Raw genomic sequence first — 8,786 nt, 5'->3', positions numbered from 1 at the left:
AAATCAGTTGCAATAGTTTTTTTGCCTAATCTCTTTCTGACTTTCCCCAAAGATCTACTTCTTGGCCGCTTCTTGCTTCTCATCTATGTCCTATCATCTTTCAAATGTTCAGCCTTCATTCCCATATGTAAACTGATGACATGCTCTACCTCACCACCATGTCCACTAAATCTAAATTGTCATTCTGCTGGTCTGACTTCCTGTACTAGATGAGGCAACATTTTCAAAGAATTAAATATTATAAAGTCAAAGTCATTTTCATCAGTCCCCACTTTCACTGTTCCCAAACCATCTTTCTCCTTGTCAACTACCTGAGGCTGAACCAAACTTTTCACACTTTCGATGACATATTTGATCCTGAGATGAGCTTTGGACCACATAACAGTCCCATCACAATGAAGGCCTTTTTCCAGCTCCCCAATGTCACCTGGTGCCACTCCACCACAGTTCATCTGCTGCTGAATTGTTTATCCCTACTTTGTTATCGTTTGACCTGACTTTTCTAACCAATCCAAAGAGAGTTTTCTTCTTTCTATCCCACATGAAAAGCCATCACCGCCGAATCCAACTCACACCAAATCTTGTTAATCTATCACCTTGCACTGTAGACCTACTTTGGTTCACAATTAAACAACTACTCAATTTTCAATCTTCATCCTTGTTTGCAAATTCCTTCCACAGCATCTTTCCCTATCTCTGTAATCTCCTATAGCCGTATAATCCTTTGAGATATCAACATTCCTCCTTTTCCTGATCGACGGTGATTTTAATCACTTCATTGTTGACAACGATGCCTTCAGCTGCCAGAGCCCAAAACACTAGAATTCCTTTGATAAACGTTCTTATCTCTCTCCCCCATAACCCCATATCATCTCCTCAAAAAACACCTTTTTAACCAACCTCCTTAGTATTTCCATATGTGATTCATTTTGACTAGTGATATTTCCACGATATATTGAAGGTGTTATATGGATACAGATTGTTGTCTCTTTTCCCCTACTCTCACAATGCCCTCAAATTGTGAAGAAAATTAAAATTATCAGGAAAATAAATAACTAAATTTTTACTGTGTTTATTTGCATCTTGGTTTGCACACAGAAGAAAGCATTGCCCAACCTCGATGTTTTATTGACAAAGGAGAATTGTTGGCTGACATCCTCACCCAAATGTAATGACCCCATTCCTACATTTGACTAAGTAAATTACTCCATGAAATAATTTTGGGCTACATTATTGATCTGGTGGGCTTTTTCTTTATTGGCAAGCAATTGTACATGAAAAAACTACTGAAGGAAAAAAAATAGTTCTGACATTTTCACTAAACAAGATTTGAAGTTAAAAGTTAGTCTTCAGGCTAACATATTATGTAATTTTCAAACCAGACTTAAAATTATTATCTACAATAAAAGGGATACATTTCATTTCTCCAAGTTAAGACTTTATAATCATTGGCACACAAACAAGTGATATTAAGTAATATCTTAATTAAAACAGTGTAAATAAGCTTGATGTTAAATGGAACAAAAGCATTTTATCTGTTTAATGCTTAATGTTCATTCCACATTCTGTACTGCTTAAAGTATTTGAAGAGCAGCGCTTTAAAATTTAGCTAAAATCCCTTAATCAATGCTAATTAGCCCTAACTTGCATATGTTAATTAAGACTATTTACCAAAATTATAGGTATGAATATCCCCAGAGGGGTTCCTGTTCATTTAATTAGTCCCAATTAGCTCTAATTAACACGTGTAAATGAGATACTGTTGAACCTAAAATAAACACAGTGTTGCTTACTGTATTCACATGCAGTTTGACTTATTGTTTATGTTTGTAGAGGGAAGAAGCAGTTGAAGCCCCTTAATTAATGCAAATTGCTGTCAGTGCACGCATTTTTACAGAAGTCATTCATTTCTGGAACTATGGCAGAAATAAAATCTATTACTGTGTAACTGGATATTCCAGCTGCAATTCCAAGAAACAATTTCTGATACTGTACATTGGCAACACAGCTACAAATAAGCAAGCTAGTATATATGAGAATTGTTACTGGTTTACTGGCTATAAATATTAATTTGCAATTCACATTTTCTATGTCTATGGTCTACTTCCCAAGATTAAAGTTTTGGGATATATAAGAAATGCACATGGTATATAATAAATTTATTTAATTTGTATTTTAATTTAGTTGATTCTGTGAACAAAAAAATCCATCAACTCAAAACCTTTACAATTTTTGCACCAATTTATGATATTTTAAGTTAGCCTTTGCAATAAAAATGAAAATAACACTGGTAAAAGTAGGTACAATTAAGTTAAGCCATAGCAAGTAAATTTTAATCAGATGGATAAATAGAACATAAAGCAAATATTAGTTTTCACTGTCTCTGACCATGTTATGTCAATTGCATGTATATATCAGTCATAGAATTGTTAATAAGATCTTTTCTTCAACAAGAGATACAGTTAATTCAAGCTGAATATAATGCAAGATAAACTTGTAATAATGCTGAGCTTACAAATCACAGTATGCAGATAACAACAGGAATGATTGACAAGAGGATCGGGGTAATGACACCACCTTGCTTGACCCCAGTCTGCGCTGGGATTGGGTCTAAGAACCTACTGGTTAAGGTTACAGCTTGCATGTCATCGCATAGCATACATAGAATGATAACAAATTTTTGAGGACAGCCAAATTTGAGAAGAGGTCTTCATAATCCCTCCCAGTTGTTGGAGTTGACGGCTTGTGTGTGGCCTGGCACTGCTCTGTGCAAATCTTCTGGATTTCCTGTACAGTGGAAATCATTTATGTTACACCTCTTGATTGACATAATTCTCATTGCGACCCTGAGAGGAGCGCCTCAGTCACTGGGAGGAGGAAACTGAGAAGGATGTTTACGATGATTTTCCTTATAGCAGACAGCAGGAAGACCTCTTTGTAATTACTGCAGTCAAACTTGTCTCCTTTCTTGAAGATGAGAGCAAATGACAGTACAATTTATTCTACCACATTGTACAGCAGCAAGATTAGGATAGCATTGTATTATGTAAATAAGTGAGTAAATAGTGAGTATAAGTAAATAAATAGGTGGACATAGCAAGGGGTTGAATATCTTATCTGCAAACATCACCTTTTTGACCGATTTATAAAGCAATGTACTGCTTTACATAAAAATAGCACAATGAAATCTTATCTTGTGTTCACATTCAGGAATCATGCATGCTGCCCAACTATTTATACCACCCAGCTAAGAATTTACTTTTGCATGTTAAATGTGGGTGAATTGTGCGTTTATTTGATTTTTTTTAAAGTTTGATTCTCTTGTTACATCTTACTCAATGCAATTGATGATAATTTAAATGCGCCAGAATGGATACAAATGATTTATGGGAACACACCTACTATAATAATGCTGACACACTTGTTAAGTCTTACAGTTTTATTACCTCTGTAAAGCAAATCACATATCATGCATCAAAGGAAACATTATAAAATGACTTAGGACCTCAGGACATCCCAAAATAGAATATTTTGAAACTTACTCAATGTTAAAATGTGGAGGAGCTTGTGCTAATAATGGAATATTGGCATGGTAGGAAGGAAATGTAACTTAATTGTGCTGCATGTAACGATTGTCTTGAAAATTATACATACTTGTGATATCTTACATATATTTCTTTGCACTCAATATTAACATCTGGTGGTACATGTAAGTAAGTCTGTGCTACAATGGAACACAGAATAGACGATGAGTAATGATCATTTTGTCATCATTCCTTTTCCAAAATATTGTACAATCATATTGCTACTGTTACATATCAGGGGATGAAAGACATCAATAATGATGAGATGTTTAGCTTAAATGTAATTTATATGTTAGATGGCTTTTCATTAACTGCATCTCAGTATCATTTATTTAGCATTTGGGTGTCATCTTTCACCAAATTTCTTATTTGAGGCATACTTTTACTTGCACACTTTGTAAAATTGGACAATTGTCATTCAAGATCAAAGCTGAACATATAAAGTGCTGGCAGGGAACCCTTCGAGTATGGACTAACCAATGCAGTGTTGCTCAAATGTTTACTGTTGCAGTAGTTGGACAAGGCTGATGACACCAGCAGAAGTCAATTCTTGTGTTAGTTTTGAAAGCTATCTTGATACATCACGATGTGTAAATGTATCTGATGCTGAGCCTTACTTTTTGGATTTGTCCTGTGGACAATTAAAATGCAGTTATACCATAATATTAGTAGACTAATTATAAGCAGGGTTAACACGCTTCAAAAGATGTTATGTTGACACAAGAGTACATATTCACATTTAAATGCTAAGGTGCGGAATTACATCATACTATTTTTTAGTTCTGCCCTCTTATATGAAGAAAGATGTCACATGTAAGTAGATGATGAGTTAGACATTAATTTGATACTTAACATAGGGGTATTTGTGACTTCCACCCAAGTAACACATTTCCTGCTTTCCATTCCACCCTTTGTCTCGGCTACCTCAATTTGCCATATGCTCTTTTGCTTTGTTGTTGTTCAGTCTCCACAACTTCCTATTCCTTTAGTTCTTCTGTTTCCAACACTGGACAAGCACTCCTAGCATTCAATGGGAAGCACATGGCGAAGAATTTAACATAAGCTCTCTTTACTTGATCTGTTAACAAATTCAACTCCAGCATCCCTGTTGGTGGCCCAGAAATCAGGGAAGATATTTTAGCTGATATGCAAAATTCAGCCAAAAAATGAGATATTGCTCACATAAGAATTTTGAATCAATAACAGTGGTATGATCCATACTCAGTTTTAGCCAAAAGTGCACCCATAAATTTAAATATGTCAAGGATCGAGATTAAATTCACTCAACAGATATTCTGCTTAACTGTGGACATTATTTATATTCACTTAGCTCTAAACTACATCCTTACTCAGTAATGTGTCAATATAGTTCAATACTAATGTAAAAGTTTTACAGCATGACTCCTGGCATGCCAATTTACTCTTCAGTTCTCGGCAACAAGATAATGATCAACCCACTTTGCTATTAGATCATTTCTTGCTTGCTAAAGTATCTCCCTATGCTATGCAGTTAATATCCAGAACTTCACCCAAACTGCACACAAAATATGCAAATAACCTTTGAGTAATGTGCAAACATTATGCATGCAGTCACGTCAGGAATCTCAAAGGGCAAACTGTGCTCAGCATTGCTTAAGCAACTCATGTCTTTTCTGGTTGACAGTGCTCCGACAACAAAATCTCTCAGCAAACTTAGTTCAGCTGATAACAGAGCAGACAAAGTAAAATTTGAAAAATAGCATGCCAAATTAGTACGAACAAATAAAAATGTTCATGGATGCAGGGCCTATGATTAAACAGAAATAAATGAAAATGTTCATACAAACTTATAATTGAAGGAAGCATGTCTCGGAGATGATGATGGTAATTCATTGGTAGATATGAAAATATGTAGGACTTGCCATTAAACATCACTTTTTTGAGGTTATCTAGACATTCATGGCACCATTTGATTTCCACCATTCCAGAGATGGCAATAATCATTTGTGGACTTAATGGACAGCAGATGATAATTATCTTGCTTTCTGAGAGTATAAACTGTCCAACTTAACCTATTTACTGAAACTTAATCACACACAAACAAACCACATAATGAATGGTTTCATATTGAATACAGCTATTCATAATAGAAATGCATATCCATTTTTCTTTCATATCCTGCTGCCAGGTTTTCTGACACCGGGTATTAAGAACAGCAGGCAGAAATTTAAGTGAGGAAAATGGTCAAGTACAGTGTAATGCTGCACACCTAGAACTGTGGCTTTTCTGTAAAAAATACTTCTGAATATTGATCTGCAAAATAAGTGGCTGTACTCGAAAAAGAAGATACTTATGTCTGCTATAACTGTAAGTGAATAACTGATAAAAAAGAGAATTTACATTCACTTTACGCCTTTCACGTCCCTTCCAGGACATCCCAAAGTGCTTTGCAGCCAATCACATATTTTGAAATGTGATCATTGTTATAATATGGGGAACACTGTCATCATTTTGTTAAATGTATGCTCCAACAAGCAGCAATGTGAAGGTGGTCACATAATCTGTTTTAGACCTGTTTGGTTAAAGGGTGAATATTGGTCAGGACTCAGATCTTGTAGAATCACGCAGCACAGAAACAGGCCCTTTGGCCCACTGAGTTCATGCCATCCATTTACAATTCTCCCATTTTCTTCTCCCCACATTCTCTTCAACTTCCCCCACATTCGACCCCTCATGCATACACTAGGGGACAATTTACAGCAACCAACTAACCACTGACCTGCATATCCTTTGGGACGTGGAAGGAAACCGGAGCACCCAGGGGTAACTCATGCAGTCACAGGGAGAATGTACAAACTCCACACACTCTTCCTCAAAATAATACCATAAGATCTTTCAGGTTCATTTGAGATAATGGTCTGTAAAGCATATTAAATAAAGGATTTGGATTCACTAGGGACAAGACTTTTTTTAGTAATGTGTTGATTTTGCTCAGCACAGACCATTGGATAGCAAGCAATTTCTGGGTACTATGGAGTAAAAACAGCTCTTTTTTTCACTCTGGTCTTGGCTAAGGTCAGCAATTACACCATGAAGCAGGAACACGACCTGGAGTTTTTGAAGCTTTTGTGGCTTTTGTTGCCACACCGAAACATAGAGTTGCAAAGGACAACTGATCTGTTACTTTTATTCAAAATGTTGGACAACACATTAAAGATGGAAGAAGATGAGACTGTGTGTCTGGAATGAATGTTTTATTGATGAAGACAGTTTAAAAATGACTATCATGTTGTAAGATAGACATGAATAGAAGTTCCACTGGAGAATAACAAAGGGGTGGACAGAAGGAGTGAAATGTCGACATCCACAAACTGGTGTATTAGTTAGTGTATTTTATTCAAGAGGTATTTATAACTGTCAGATTAACCAATAGTAATCACCAAAATCTACACTATTTACCAGTAGTTGCAAAGATTGTCTGAAGTTTTACACTCAGAAACTACATTTATATATTATGTATAAAAGTGCACAGTATAATTTGCACATTATTCAATATATAGCTACTGCTTCGTTGAATGTTCTGTCATATTACGTGGAATTGATGATAAAGCCAAATAGGATCCAGTGGATAGAATCTGATAATTTGGGAAAGGTTAAATTTCAAACATATTCTATATTGAACCCCATGTTATGTGTTCGATCAATGATAATTCTCGTCCTTCAGTCTTAACATGTAGTAATGTATATTCTAGTCTGGTTAAATGCCAGAACATTATGCCAAGGAACAGTAAGGTGCAGGTTTTATGCCCATGATTCTCCACACCAGGAAATCAGGGAGAGGTGCCAAATCGGAGAGAGAGGTTTCCCAAAGAGAAAGAAAAATCAAGGGATGAGTCATCCCAGACTGTGCCTTGCATCTCCATTTACAGAGGAGCTTTTAGCAAGGGCCTCAGAGCAGGTTGCCTCTTCTTCCTGTCCCAGCTGGAACACTAAATGGCATGAAGGAGAGGGCAACCTGGAACAGAATGAAAAAAAATATAAAAGTAGAAAATATCTTGTGTGAAATATACAATGTGTTTCAGCATCATCTTTATTGGTGAATATGTGCTTTAAATTCCAACTACCTAAATGCAGTCTAGCCTTATACCCTGCAATTTGAAAGTAGTGTGCATGGTATCATTGCTTCAAAGATAGAATCCCATGCTATCCCTATAAATACTGACTGGTCACACATATCAGCTATGTAAATATGTAAATATAGCTGCAACCTTTAGTTTATGGGTCAACTGCAGAGGCTGTAACAAATTCCTGCATTTTTCATTTATCCCCCATTCCCAGATCCAACAGAATCCACTGGGTTAATATGAATTCTAATGTGATAAACCGATCAGTAAAGAGTTTGATTACTGTAACTACTGAAAAAGAAAAAGATTTCAATAAACGATAAAGATGGTGTGCAACTTCAATCATTATTTCCTAACTGTATTGTTCCACTTTAATATTTTCCCTCAAAAATATAAATGCCATTTTAACTGGTTTAAATTGAACAGAAAAGAATTCTGTTTGCACTTAAAATTTTAACTCTGTTGAATACTGAATCTTTTCATATGCATAAGATAAAGATCTTATATAATGCCTTGTACATCCCAAAACATGGCAAGGCACTTCACAGGAACATTAACAAACAATATTTGTCACAGAGTAATATAAAGAAGGTGTAAGCAAAAACTGGGTTCTTTCAGTTTGAATTCACTAATGAGGAATGCAGATAGATGTGTAAAATCTTTTGGTTCATAATGATATTTCAATAGTTTATATATCTATTAGCTTAGTAACACTTTCAAAGTAATTTATTGGACATGAATTGTTGTGATTCTCCAGAAAGAGTTGATAGTACACTATATAAATCCAAGGATGTTTTGGATCTTCCACAATATTGTCTGGAATAAATCAAATGATATATTGCTTTAATATACTTAGAATAAAACTATTTATTTCTTGCTTAGCAGATCCAATCATGCTTCCTCGTTTGGTTAAGAAAAGGTTTCTCTCCCCATTTCTGCCTTTCAATGGGTGTTCTGCTCCTGCAGATTTCCCGTCCCCATCCTGAGAACAAATGTATGTCTCTGTTCCTCATCTACCGCCAACTATCTCCACTCACTCCATCTTCAACAGAAGCATATTTGGTAATCAAAGCAAAATGCACATTTTCTTTCTGATACC

The sequence above is a fragment of the Pristis pectinata genome, chromosome 21, assembly GCF_009764475.1.
Source record: "Pristis pectinata isolate sPriPec2 chromosome 21, sPriPec2.1.pri, whole genome shotgun sequence".
In the NCBI taxonomy this organism is placed as follows: domain Eukaryota; kingdom Metazoa; phylum Chordata; class Chondrichthyes; order Rhinopristiformes; family Pristidae; genus Pristis; species Pristis pectinata.
The sequence above is the reverse complement of the archived record's forward strand: the minus strand, read 5'-3'. Positions refer to the sequence as shown.